Raw genomic sequence first — 15,207 nt, 5'->3', positions numbered from 1 at the left:
AAGTAGGGCTTCCCTGGTGGCGCAGTGGTTGGGAGGCCGCCTGCCGATGCAGGGGACACGGATTCGTGCCCCGGTCCGGGAAGATCCCACATGCCGCGGAGCGGCTGGGCCCGTGAGCCATGGCCGCTGAGCCTGCGCGTCCGGAGCCTGTGCTCCACAACGGGAGAGGCCACATTAGTGAGAGGCCCATGTACTGCAAAAAACAAAAAAACAAAAAAAAAAAAAAAGAAGAAAAAAGAAAAAAAGTAGATCTCTCTGCTACAGGAAGCTATCCAAGATACATTACCTTGAAAAACCACAAATTGCACATTTATGTTTAAAAAACGCCCAGGACACGACGTGTTTGCTCCATGTAGTGAGTATCTGCGAAGCTTACCTCTGGGAAGTAGGATGGAAGAAGGAAGAGCCTGAGAAGAGTGGAGACAGGAGAGCTCCGCGTTTTCACTCCTCACCTTCTGTTTAAGTGTTTTACCAGAAGCATGTATTTTTTAATAATCATCATCATCAAAATGACAATAAATCCTCGCAGTTCATTCCATACTTGCTCCATCTCCTTGGCCCCAAACCACACCCAAAGGAGCTGACAAACATTTTGTGATTCTGATCTAGGGCTAGACACGCCCACTCTTCTGCCCACAGCCTAGAGGTTGTGGGAGGTGGGGGGGAGTACCATCAAGGAGCACCCTGGCTGTGGCCCTCAGCCCTCACGCACCCATTAGCTGGACCTCTGGTAACAGAATCTCTCTGTCCAACAGGGTCCATGAGTATGGACACTGCTCTCCCTGGAGCATCCTGGCAGAGCTAGAAGAACATGGTAACTGATACCCGTAACAACAGGAAAGTATGGCAAGATCTTAACCTGCCTTCTGAATCACCTTTAAACTATGCAAGGTCTCCTCCTGAGTAAATAATTTCTAATATTTTAGATTAATACTTTCCGATTCATCAACCTAGGAAAAACCACTGGGTCCCCAACTGGAGTATCCAAAAACCTACTGCAACTGTCCAAAGCTGCTGCTCCTTGAAAGGACTCAAAAGCAAACGAACAGAAAGAACTGTAAGATATCTAGAGGAGGGGAATAACGCAATAAAGATGAAAAATTGTTATTCCAAGCTGCTTTTAAGATCAAGTGACTTAATTTCACTAACATTGATTTTTTTTTTTTTTGGAGTGATTTAATTTTGCTAACACTGGCTGAGGTTCTGCTTACTTGACACTGACAACTGGGCAAGGCAAAGTCACACCCACCACACAGAGGAGGGGAGGAGGAAGGAAAGGCCAGGCCATGGAGGAACCGTCCAAATGCAGATGCTGATGCATGGAAGCACCAGGGCTAAAGGGGAGCCTCTGAGATTAATCATGGTTTCTTTTTTAGTACCTGGGTCTCAGAAAGTCTGATATAAACTGGAGCCTTTTCTCCAAAAAACTACAGAGTTTGCATGCAATTTCAAAAAAGAGCTCTGGGCTTCCCTGGTGGTGCAGTGGTTGAGAGTCCGCCTGCCGATGCAGGGGACACGGGTTCGTGCCCCGGTCCGGGAGGATCCCACGTGCCGCGGAGCGGCTGGGCCCGTGAGCCATGGCCGCTGAGCCTGCGCATCCAGAGCCTGTGCTCCGCGAAGGGAGAGGCCACAACAGAGAGAGGCCCGCGTACCGCAAAAAAAAAAAAAAAAAAAAAATAGAAAAGTGGGCCTCCTGAGTCACAGATAACTAACCAAGTACTCTTGAGCCTTAAGCATCTATAAACCACTTCAAAGATGAATAAACCAGTGTCTAAGGAGATTAGATGACTTTTTCAAAATTCCCCCACTAGCTGGTGGCAGGGTAGAAATGAAGCCCTCATCACATGCTGCCAAGCAGAGATGTTTCTAGAGAACATGCAGCACACCCAGCAGAGGTAAGCCTTGCCCCCCTCCCCAAAAAAGGGTTATAAAGTCATTCCCATATGTGCCAATTCTACACAATGGTACATATGTGAAATAGTAGTGTCATAACACCCCCCGGTAACAATCTACATAGTAACCAGAGTGATGAGAGCTCTGCACAGCTGCTCACTATGAACTCAGGCCAGGGCTGGAGTCACAATCCAAACCCTGCACTCTGCTCATGAAACAAGAATCCACGTTTAGATCACCAGAGAACACACTGGCAGCCCAGCCAGCAGCCTCCTCCTCCTCCTCTAAATACCAAGCAGGCATGCAGAGCCCTCAACCAGTGGGACCCTACGCTCTGTCCAGCAGCCCCCGTTTCCTGCTGGAACCACAGAGCACATGGCATCTGATGCGGCTCCACAAGCAAACATCTCCAGGTGAGCCCACGTGCCGTCCACTTCCACATACACTCAAGTTGCATCACCAAACCAGGGCCAGGGATCATGAGGAACTTTAACTCCAGCTGAGAGATGAGTAGCTTCCACCTTCCCCATGAAGCCAGAGAGAGCAAAGCCAAAATCTGAAGGCAAAATGAGACAGAGTTCTGCAGCTGGAACTATTAAGAGCTTTATTTCTTTGTCCGAACTTAACCATTACACAATGACAGTTCTGGAGCCCGACGGCATCGATGTCAAGTTCTGGCTGTTGCTGCTGCCACCTCTTTCCTGATGACAACACAGCACCTGTCTGGGGGCTGGGTCCCCAGCCTAACCATCTACAATGCACCCCCTATCCTGCTACCACAGCAGTCTTCCTAAAACACCAATCTGATGGTGCCCATTCTTCAATTTCAAGTCCTTCAAAGGCTCCCTGTGCCTTCCAGATAAAACCCAACCTCCTTAGAATGGCCTGTGAGGGTTGTGATCTGACCATGCCAATACCTCCAGCCTCAGCTCCTCGACTCCCCCTCCAAGGACAATACATGGAGCCACCTTGGGTTCCCAAACTCCAGCACATCAGGTACACAGGTTTCCCGGGCGTTCCTTCTAACAAAACACTCATCTTCTTGACACCAGCCTTCAACACTCACCTGGGTGCCAACTTGACCCTTCCCTCTCTGCTCGGCCAGCACTCATCTCCCTAAACCTGTGGGTTCAGGCGCTCACCTGCTACTGGACTATGAGCCCCTGGGCGGCAGAGACTGTATTTACTCTCTGTCTTTCACAAGGGCCCACCCAGCCCAAGTCTAAAAAAGAGCGGATCTCAGTAAACACCGGGCAAATGAATGACAAGTACAAACTCAGCTGCTAACTGTAGTTCACACACTCTCTCCCCTCTCCTCCTACCCAAACCGTCATGTTTAAGTCCGTGTGTGTCCATAAAAAGTCCAAATACTTCACCGAACTTTGCTGAAACTTTAAAGTGGCCTCAATCAAATCCACAGTAAGATAGCACCTCATACCCATTAGGATGGCTACTACCAACCAATAAACAAGTAAGCAAACAAAATAACAAATGTTGACAAGGATGCTGAGAAACTGGAACCCTTGTGCACTGTTGGTGGGAATATAAAATGATGCAGCCTTTATAGAAGCAGTACTGTGGTTCCTCAAAAATTAATCATAGAATTACCATATGATCCAGCAATTCCAGCTCTGGGTGTACACCCAAAAGAATTGAAAGCAGGGTCTCCAAGAGATATTTATAAACTCATGTTCATAGCAGCATTATTCACAATAGCCCAAAGGTAGAAGCAACCCCAGTATCCATTGAGAGATGATAAACAAAATATGTCATATACATATAATGGAATATTTTTCTGACTTTAGAAATTCCGATACACCTACAACATGAATCAATCTTGAAAACATTATGCTAAGTGAATAAGCCAGCCACAAAGGGACAGTGTTTGATCCTACTTATATGAGGTTCCTGAGAGTAGTCATGTTCTTAGAGACAGAAAGTAGAATGGTATTTACCAGGGGCTGAGGGGAGGTAGAAATAGGGAGTTAGTGTTTAATGAGTACAGAGTTTCAGTGTGGGAAGGTGAAAAGCTCTGGAGATGGATGGTGGTGATGGTTCCAAAACAATGTGAATATATTTAATGTCAATGAAATGTATGCTTAAAAATGGTTAAGATCATAAATTCTATGTTATGTGTAAGTAATTTTTTGTTTTGTATACAATTAAAATTAGAAAAGAAACTGCCGTCAATTGCTCCTGACACTGCTCTAAGTAAAGTTCAAACTATTGTGTTGGCCAAAAGGTTCGTATGGTTTTTTTCGTAAGATGGCTCTAGTAGCACTTAGCAGTCTTTAACTTCATTCAAAACCATTTTGTTAGATTGTATGTGACAACTGTCATATTAGCGTGCATTTTTTAAAAAGACAACAAAATTGGTGAATTTTTGTGTAGCCCTTTTAATATTGAAGATGGAAGGAAAAAAGCAACATTTTCGGCATATTATGCTTTATTATTTCAAGGAAGGTAAAAATCTCAACCAAAATGCAAAAAAAAGATTTGTGCAGTGTATGGAGAAGGTGCTGTGACTGATCGAATGTGTCAAAAGTGGTTCGCAAAAAAAAAAAAAAAAAAAGTGGTTCGCGAAGTTTCATGCCAGAGATTTCTCGCTGGACGCTGCTCCACAGTCGGGTAGACCAGTCGAAGTTGATAGCGATCAAATCAAAACATTAATTGAGAACGATCAACATTATACCATGCAGGAGAGAGCCAATACACTCAAAATATCCAAATCAAGCACTGAAAATCATTTGCACCAGCTTGGTTATGTTAATGGCTTTGATGTTTGGGTTCCACATAAGCAAAAAAAAACCCTTCTTAACCGTATTTCCACATGGGATTCTCTACTTAAGTGTAACTGAAATTGTTCCGTTTTTAAAACAAATTGTGACAGGTGATGAAAAGTGGATACTGTACAACAATGTGGAACGGAAGAGATCACGAAGCAAGCGAAACGAACCACCACCAACCACACCAAAGGCTGGTCTTCATCCAAATAAAGAGATGTTGTGTAGATGATGGGATTGGAAGGGAGTCCTCCATTGTGAGCTCCTTCTGGAAAACCAAATGATTAATTCCAACAAGTACTGCTCCCAGTTAGGCCAACTGAAAGCAGCACTTGATGCAAAGCGTCCAGAATTAGTCAACAGAAAATGCATAAACTTCCATAATATGCAAGACCACGTGTTTCTTTGATGACCAGGCAAAAACTGCTACAGCTTGGCTAGGAAGTTCTGATTCATCTGTCATACTCACCAGACATTGCACCTTCAGATTTCCATTTATTTAGGTCTAAAATTCTCCTAATGGTTCAATTCCCTAGAAGCTGTAAAAGGCACCCAGAACAGTTTTTTTGCTCAAAAAGACAAAAAGTTTTAGGAAGATGGAATTATGAAATTGCCTGGAAAATGGCAGAAGGTAGTGGAACAAAAGGGTGAATACATTGTTCAATAAAGTTCTTGGTGAAAATGAAAAATGTGTCTTCTATTTTTACTTAAAAACTGAAGGCACTTTTTGGCCAACCCAATAGTTTTAGACATTGGTAGCTTCCCCACTAAGCAAAAAGGCTGCAACCCCAAGGTTTGGTGATCAGGCTGCAAGGGGTGCAGGAGAGGGTAGCTGCTGACCACTGGGACCCACTGCCAGCCCTGAACAGATTGGCACACCAGGAGCACGCTGGTCTCTTGCATACTCTTCTCCCATCTTCCACAGTCTTCTGGAGGCACCACCCGGGGGCCCAGCTCTCAAAAGGCATTTTCAGAGCAACTCCAGGCAGACAGTCTGCAAATACAGACACTGTTCGAGCCAGACAAGGCTGCTCCTGGAGGCCCGGGAAAGAGGTTGTGCCTGGCCACTGGGAAGATGCCAAAGGGCAAGCACAGAGCAGGTCAGAGGAGGAGAGGCCCAGGAGGGTATCTGGAAGCAGAGTCCAGCAGGAAGCCAAGGATGGAAAACCCCAGAGGAGCAAGAGTCTGGGTTCTCTACCTGCACTAATCAGCTCAAGGAAGAAGTTGGGGGTCTGTGCCCTTGTAAGTTGCAGCCTCAGCGAGGACCCACAGGGCCAATTCCCGGTGGTCTAAAGGCCACAATGCACCATTGCTGGGCTCACGTGCCCACCAGCCAAGTTTCCATTCACCTCCCGGAAATCATGGTGAGGTTAACCATGAATTCAAACACAGCATCGTTCTTAAAAGCCAAGAGCTCCTGCTGAAAAGTTAAATGGAATTCTGAAATGCTAGGAGCCAATCAATCTTCAGATTTTCAATCTAGTGAAATTCGATCCTCCAGTATACATCCGGTGGAATGGCAAAGAAACAAAAATTAATCTAAAACTGGTTTCTATTTAGCTTTCTAGCATGATTTGGAGCCATAAAACTGACTTTCCTCTTTACACTTGACCTAAGATATTATTAAAATGAATTTGCAACTTTCAAATTATGTTAACAAATGGTACCCAGTTATCTGCAGAGTGGCAGGACAAAAATCAAGGCTATGAAAAATCATGTAGGAAAGAAGAGGAAGAAAAAATGTATATGTGGAATGCATACTGTGGGACCCAACTCTTCACAGGGTTTCCCAAACATCTAGAAGCTCGGGGGGTGGGGGTGGGGGGCGTTACATAATTTGCCCCAAATCAGTCACTAAAGGGTGAAATGAAAGCCCAGATTTACCAAGACCAAAGCCCACGCACGCTCTCAGCACACGGAGGGGCTCCTCCAACTGCAATTCTCCCTCCATTCACTGAACGGTAGCATCCCAATGGCCAAACTTGCTCCTTTTAAAAAGGAAAATAAAGAAAGCTCCCTGCCCTCATCTGAATAAGCTTTAGTTATGTTTGTAAAACATTCACAAAAGGCCATAAAAAGATCTTCACTGAGGACTGTGCTAAGTATTATTCAATAAACCACAGCTTGGAGGCTGCCAGCTGACGTCTAGCTATAACCTGGAAAGAGCTTTGGATGAATACATTGTTTTTTTTTCCTGTTTCAATTCGTAAGTATCGTTTACATTCATCTGCACCCCTTCTATTAGAAAACATAAAACAAAGGAGCAGAGCTACAGTAAGACACAACCAGATAGGTGGCATATTATGATAAACAAAGATGACAATAAAACATTTTTCCAGCTGTGATAAACATATTTAAGATCTATCGCAGAGGCTGTTGGAGCCACAATTGAAAACGATCAAAATTACAAGTTGTTTATAACATAGAATTTATGTCTTTAAAGCTTTCATTTTTTAGGCAGAGGCTGTCTCCCTAGGGGATCATTCCCTTACATTTTTCTCAAATTTGAACTTTTTTTTTTTTTTTTTGCGGTATGCGGGCCTCTCACTGTTGTGGCCTCTCCCGTTGCGGAGCACAGGCTCCGGACGCACAGGCTCAGCGGCCATGGCTCACGGGCTTAGTTGCTCCGCGGCATGTGGGATCTTCCCGGACCAGGGCACGAACCCGTGTCTCCTGCATCGGCAGGCGGATTCTCAACCACTGCGCCACCAGGGAAGCCCTGAACTTTTTTTTTTAAACTTTGGTTCTTTGTTTTTTTAATATATAAGTTTATTTATTATTTTTGGCTCTGTTGGGTCTTCGTTGCTGTGCATGGGCTTTCTCTAGTTGCGGTGGGTGGGCTTCTCATTGAAGTGGCTTCTCTTGTCACGCAGCGCAGACTCTAGGTATGCGGGCTTCAGTAGTTGTGCCACGCGGGCTCAGTAGTTGTGGCTCACAGGCTCTAAAGCATAAGCTCAGTAGTTGTGGCGCAAGGGCTTTGTTGCTCCGCAGCATGTGGGATCTTCCCGGACCAGGGCTCAAACCTGTGTCCCCTGCATCAGCAGGCAGATTCTTAACCAATGCACCACCAGGGAAGTCCCCGAACTTTTTTTTTTTTAAGTTGTGACTTTTTTGAGGCTGTCAACACAGCTAAAGTGATTTAACAACTGGCTAAGGGATGGGCAGCACCGTTTGCAAATGAACAAAAGCACTTGGCTCAGCTCAGAGGCTGAGTTGGTAAAGATGCTGCTCGGAGTGGCCTCATCAGCCTCCAGGGCTCTTCTAGGGATCCATACCCACCAGGTGGTCACAACACTTGCATTTTATTACATCTTGATATTTTGAACAAGGAGTTCAAGTAACAGGTGTCTCAGTGTCCCAGAGATCAGGAAGGGAGTAAGAGGAATGAGGAATTACATCCAGATTTCTAAACATCCATGCCTTCGTGCTATTTCTTGGCCTCTAAAACCATTTGGTTTCTACATAGAGGCTTCCCTTCCCTACTTAAAACACACACACACACACACACACACACACACACACACACACACACAACAAAAAACTTTAAACAATAAACCTTACCATCCAACTGTGACTGATGAGATGTGCTTGTGAAATTGGCTTGTCAGATGCACTTATGTAAGAGGATACCCACTGGACTGCAGTTCATAACATCCCTGACATCTTAAAAATTTCAATAGACAACAATTTCCTCAACAAACAAAACTACTGTATATGGAACTAAGCTGAGCTAAGATTACCTCATCCTTTAAAAACCGACGGCAATAAACAAACTGCAACCCAGCTGGTCAGTGCCCAGGGAAGACACATCCCTTTGCAGAATCCAGGGGACTTGCCAGCCACCTCCCTGCCTTGTAAGCAGGAATGGCCCCCAAATCTGGGACAACGGAGGAAATTCAACAGAACCATCAGATTGTGAAAGACTTAGACTACTAAACGGAACACTTTACTTTTTGAATCCTAAAGTAAACATCCAGATCACTTGAGGAATCGCTGAGGTGTACCTTTGAAAAGGCACTTTATCTCCCTTTGAAGTCAAACTAGCCAGATCCTCTAAAACCTAGTAATGCCAACCCAATTCCACCCGTCTTAATGAACACCCATTATGTGCCAGGCACTTTCTCAGACCCTAGGGAAATAAAGAACATTTTCCCTGCTTTAAAGAACCCCTATAACAATGACAGGAGAGAAAAATAAACCAATCACCCCAGTACCGTGTAGTGCATACAAGATGCACTGGCAGGTAAAGAGGTCACTGACACAAGAGGTTAATCGACTCTATGGAGGGAAGGGCTGCCCAAGAGCCCACCTGAAGCAAAATGCACAGCAAGAAAAGTTCAGTATTACCATCCACTGCATCTGAGACCCCAAAACAAACCATTAAATATAAATTTTAAAAGCAACCCAGAGAAAGATATTAGTTTCTATGTCCCTAAGGAAAATGTAAAAATGTAGACAAGTTCTTCAATTAAACCTATAACGTTTCTGAATCAACTATTTAAAGAAAAAGACTCCTCTTATATTTGACACTTTTCCCCACAAAAAAATAATCCAAGAGCACAGACATGCTTTTTCAATGTTAAGGTTGGTCCCCTTGGGCCCTAAACGGAACACCAGCTCACCCAGAAGAATACCCTCAGCAAACATTTCTCCTAGAATATTCCCAGCCCTTCCTGGAAAACAACTCAGATCACCTTTGTAAATGCAAGGTCCCTGGTATCAACTGGGAGATGGAAGTTACTCAAAATCATGTCAAACCAGATCACCACTGAATACTCTGTGTGACCAGATGGCAATGGCAGGCCGCTTGCATGTTTCCAGGGTGCAGGCTGCTCAAATATCCACCCTGTCGTTCATTCATCAATCCTGCCCCCGCCAGATGATCCTGTGACTGAGGGCATCCTCAAGGGCAGCCAACTGCTTCCTAATCACTCTCCATCCTACATGGAGAATCACCCAGCTCAAAAGAAACAGTACAAGGGCTCCATCAAAATTCCAGATCGATTTTACATGACCCAACAGAAATCATAGCATTTATCCTCCCTCACCTCACCCATGCTGAATAATGACAATCTCCCTGTGGTCACATGTACCAGACAATAATCAAGATGACATCAGAGAAATCCTAAATTCAAGGATCTTGGCTTGATACAGGTCTAAATCAGAGAGACGAGCAGAATTTTCAAATTAAACTGAGCCAGACTTACATAGGACAAGATTCTCCACTGAGGTGAAGGACGTGTCACAGCACCCGTAAGAATAGCTCCAAGGCTACGGCATGAGCCCAAGAGGATCCAAGCTGTCCCTTACGTAGATCATCACCTCTGCTCCAACCTCTGCAGCCAGGAACCACATGAGGTTATCCAAGCCACCCTCTGGAGTTCCCCAATTACCCAGCAAATTACAATGCTACATCAACCTGCAGGTTTATCCAGGGGCTAGCTACCCCTTGGGATGAACCCAAGAGGAACCCATCTTCCTCTCCAGAAAGCCTGAAAGGTCAATGCAACTCCACTGCACAAATTACAATCAATGAAAACCTCCCTTATGACAACAGCAACAGCCGATGGTGGATGAACAGCAAGAATTAAACAAGCAGGTGTGTGTCATGTACCAGGTAGACAGACGTGTATAAGAAATAGAGTGCAGAGAAAGGAGACAAGAGTGCTTGGCCTCAAGGAGCTCCTGATAAGCAAGGCAGATGTGTAAAGAGACAAAATCCTAACATAAGCAAAATACAAGGAAGCTTAAAGAAGGAAGTAATTAATTCTGGTTCTTTGGGAGAGAGAAGGAGGCCCAAAACAAAGAAAGCACTGGCAGGTCTAACCAAGAATAAAAAAGAAAAGTAACTAAAAATAGAAATGAGAAAACACATACTGAAGAAATAACACCAGAAAGAATATTCTACAGACAACTAAGCTGTAATTTTTGAATGTGATTAGATTGATTTGCTGGAAATCTTTAACCTACCAAAGTTGATTTTTAAAAAACCCAGAAATCTGGAACAGACCAATAGCCATGGAAGAATTTTTTAAAGTTGTCACAGAACAATCCATTTTTTTAAAGCATCAGCCTCCAACTGTTTAACAAGTGAGCCCTTCCAAGCCTTCAAAGGACACTGTATTGCCACTATATCAATGGTTGCAGAGAAGTTAAAAAGGTAATCACTGGTAATTCATTTTACAAAGCTAGCATAATCCTGGTAGCAAAATCAGGAAAAGACAGCATACAAAGAGAACCATAGAGTTATCTCACTTAAATATAGAGATGAAAAAATTTTAATGCAATGTAAGCAAACCAAGTTACGAATCTAAACAGTCACCCACCATAACCAAAAACAGTCTATGGCAGGAATTTGAGGAATGACTACCAGGTAATCTATTCCCACATCACATTAATGGGTATAACAACAACAACATCTGGATCTAAATGGATACCAAAACAACATCTGATGACAGTCAACACCCATCCCTAATTAGTTACCCATGGAAACTAGACAGATAATTCTTCAACATGATGAAAACCTCTCTTAAACCAAAAGACATCATACATATTGAGGAATACCAGGAACATTAGCATTAATGTAAGCCAAAAAGGACAAACATCCCCATAAACAGCATTTAATACTATTCAGATGAACCAGCCAATGCAATAAGACCCTGCAGCCAGCGAACGAATGCTGCTTGACTAACCCACCCCCCACCCACAGCAGGCCCACTAACCACCTCCCACCTTCTAGCCAGGGACAGCCATGTGAGGAAGCAACAGCTGGCTAAGCAGGACTTGCTGGCAAGTCATTCTGCCCTTTTGCCCTTTGCCTTTACACCTTCCTCTTCCTGCCTGCCTGAAACACAGATGTGATGCTTGGAGGCACAGGGGCCATCTTGTGACATGAGGACCAAAGACACAGTGATGGATGGAGAAACAGAAGCCTGGACTGTGGTCCTCCATGCCCTCTTTGAGCACACTGCAGTGGCCACAGACTGCTTCCCTCTAGACTTCTTAAACTGGAAAAAAAGCAGCCCTGACTGTTTAAGCCTTTATCAGGCAGATTTCCTGTTATTTGCAGCCATTTATCTTCCTAAATGATACATACCTGAAACAAAGTACTGAAAAAACTGGAGACAAAGTTATCCTTATTGGTCATCAGCAACTCTCTGCATAGAAAAATCAGGAGAATCAACTGAAAGAAACTATAACTAACAAGAGCAATCAATGAATTGGGTAAATAAAAGATAAATATACAAAATTCCATAGCTTTCCTCACATACAAACAATAATCAGTTAAAAGATATAAAGGGGAATAAAGATTCCTTCCACAATAGCAACAAAAGAGTGTTAATTACCTAGGAATAACCCAAAGGGAAAAGAATAAACCTCTATGACTTTCTATGATTTCTTAATAGATAAATAAAAGTTGAATAAAGAGAGCAATGAAATATCCTTGACTGAGAAGTCCAAATATCTGGAAATGTTATCTTCTCCTTAATTGATTTATTAACAATCACAACCAAAATCCAGTGGATTTTTTCTTTTTTAGGAGGGTGGTGGAGAAGATGACTTGCAAAACAAAACCACACACACACACACACACACACACACAAAACTTCAGGTGGAAGAATGCTTCTCCAAAAATATTTCACTGGGTGGAGATTCTTCCTAGAAGATATTAATATATATAATGAAGCTATCATGTGTAAGACAGTATGATTTTACCACAAACAGCACACAGATCAGAGGGAAAAGATAGTTTTAAAATAGATCCTATAATATAAAATATATTAGATAATCCAGTGAAGACAAAAATAAAACATCAACATGTTGAGAAAACTGGATAATCAACGGGGGAGGTATCTCAATTTATTGAAATACAAAATAAATCCTCGAAGCATTAAAGAACTAAAAGAAAAAGATGAAACAAACTAAAACGGTGAGATTAAATTTTTTAAATGCTAAAACTGCAAGGCTCAATTTAGCATTCAATACTGGTGAAGAACATGGGTGACAGGTACTGTTGCTGAGAGCTTAAATTAGGAGTTTTCTGGAAAGCAATCTGGCAGTATTTATCTAGGATCAAAAGTATGCGCACTTAAAGAAGTCCTAATATTCCATACTTTAAACTTTTAGGAGTCTCACCCAAAGAAATATTAAGAGTAGCGCATGAACAATAATACACATTTTATCACAGTATTTTTAATGGCAAAAATTGTAAAATGTTTAAATTTAGCAATTATACAATTATAATTTTAATTATTTAACTAAAGACTGCATTCCAGATGATAAAAATATAATGCAAGAGACAAAAATTCACAATGTGATGTTAAGCGGGGAAAATGTGGATAAAAATCTGTGTAGGGTGAACACTCATTTTGTTTTCAAAATATACAGGTACACACAGAAGTTGAGGGGGAATAAAAGACCTTAGGAAATAACAACAAACTATTAACAATGTTTACCTCTACACTGATAGACTACAAATGATTTTTATTTTCCTTTTTTCCCAATGATAGTTTCCGATTTTCCCCTAATAACCATTTATTACTATTATAATTGGAAAAAAGCAATAAATGTAATAATTGTAGCATAAGGTGGCAGGCATATCTGCCCCTAATTAAAGGTTCATTGTTCATCACGGTGGCACATTATCTTTGAACAGGTCAAATATGTGAAATGGTTGTGCTACCATAAGCACACGTGATTGTTGAATCAGTTCTCACAGAACCCTCTCGACTGCAGGGCTCATCTACAAGAGGCAATGGGCTCTATTGGGAGTGCAGTAAGTGGAAGAGGGCAGGAAGCTTTGCTTTGGTTGTGATCTTAGAACTCTCTGGTCTCTGTTTCTTTGCATTTCATAAAACCCACCACGTGCCAAGTACCATGGATCCAACAGTGAACACAATTCTTGCATTCGTGGAGCCTTCAGTTTCTCTCTCCAGAATCTTAGATTAAAGCAATCATGATCACTGTTTTGTCCTTTTGGCATGCGTAATTATGATTTGATAACAAATGTTGTCTCAATACAAGAATTAGATTCTGTAGTAATTATTTTAAAGCACGACTAAAATCCACTCTCCCCCAAAAGCTGAAAATTTATCATTATTACTTTTAAACATACAGGTTTGCTATAGATAGCATTAACATTTTGACCGTTCAGAGACACACCACCAACTCATTCTGCCAATTAAACTTGTCTATGGCCCCCAAGACAGCATTCACTAGACAAGAGAAACATGGTTCCACAGTTGTACAAATATTTTTTAGAGAAACTGCAACGACAATGGAAGGTTCACTGGATGAGGAGATAGGGGAGCTCTCTAGATTTCCAGAGAGAAGAACATGCTGGCCTCAAACACGTAAAATTCAAAACTAATTAGCAGAACCCAACACAGAGGGGGTGCTTATTAGGTATTTGCACATCAACTATTTCACAGAATGAACAGCAATTTTAAAAAGCAGTTGCTCTGTCTGCTAATTCAGAGCACCCTGCTCCCAAGAGTTCTCTCTACACCATCAGAAGAAACTAGAAAGATTTCTTCAGCAGCCAGAGGTGAGGCAGGTGTGTCTAACTGTAACTTAGGGCTTGTACCTCGTGTGGGAGAATCCAGGAGTTACCACCTATTTCGTTATAAACCCGGTGTTTCCAAAGATGATGTGTAAGGCTACGGAGAGTCAAAGGTCTTCGTGCTTTAAAAAAAAAAAATCACTGAAAACTAAAAGTTATACCCAGGGATTGAGTATTTTTTCCCCCAATTTTTATTGTTGAGAGAGCCCCAAAAAACTAGAGATGAGAGCTGTTATTCCCCCACTGGATGGGCAATTGAGGAAAGACAAAACAAAGACATGTCTCCTGTTTATGACCTCTAGCAAGAGTCCCCCAGAAGATGGGCTGTTCCACCAATATATCAATTAATCAGATTGTGTAAAACCACCTGCCCTCCAAACAGATGCTACCATAACCCCAGAGAAGGCAGGCAACAGCACTTTAACATGCTCCTAGATGAAAACACAGCCCAGCATCTGCACAGAACAGGTACTGAGCTATACAGTGGAGCTGGACATTAGGAATTCTACCCAGAAACATTTTCATTAATCTTCATGAAAGCCCAGATCAAGTATCAGTAGATATCTGCTTCAACTTTTTAGGCCCCTGGATCTGGGGGTGGCGGGGGGGAAACCATTCACCACAGATGAAATGATTCTGGGGCCAGAATTAGTTAACACAATGAGAACCACTTCAGTAGCTAAGATATCATCCCTTAAAGCCGAAAACGTTCTTCTATTTCTCAAAATGTTGACTTTTATCACAAATTACATCAGAACTTTCAAATAGAAGGAATAAAATTTGTAGCATGGAAGCATCTGAACTTGAGACACTTTTGCTGATACACACTTTTATTTAATGAAAAGGGTTGGTGGGAAAAAGAATGTGAAGCCTGACATTCCATCATTTTGTTGATTACTTTGGATCTTTCTCTTGTTGCAGGAATTATAAATATTCCCACTTCTTTTATATTCAAAGTGTAATTTGTAC

At 42.5% G+C, this 15,207-nt stretch overlaps 1 protein-coding gene across 5 annotated transcripts in view; it reads right to left on the bottom strand.

Moving 5' to 3' along the window:
* IGF1R (insulin like growth factor 1 receptor) overlaps nt 1-15,207 on the bottom strand; it is a 300,961-nt gene that overhangs the window by 264,409 nt on the left and 21,345 nt on the right. The window contains exon 1 of one of the 5 annotated variants that reach the window (XM_067029533.1): nt 11,773-11,791. The exons of the other annotated variants lie outside the window; for them this stretch is intronic. The gene's annotated coding sequence lies outside the window, so the exon portion shown is untranslated. Of the gene's footprint in view, nt 1-11,772; nt 11,792-15,207 lie in introns of those variants that run through there. 5 annotated transcript variants of the gene reach the window in all.

Source organism: Kogia breviceps, chromosome 3, assembly GCF_026419965.1.
Source record: "Kogia breviceps isolate mKogBre1 chromosome 3, mKogBre1 haplotype 1, whole genome shotgun sequence".
Lineage (NCBI taxonomy): Eukaryota > Metazoa > Chordata > Mammalia > Artiodactyla > Physeteridae > Kogia > Kogia breviceps.
The sequence above is the reverse complement of the archived record's forward strand: the minus strand, read 5'-3'. Positions and strand labels throughout refer to the sequence as shown.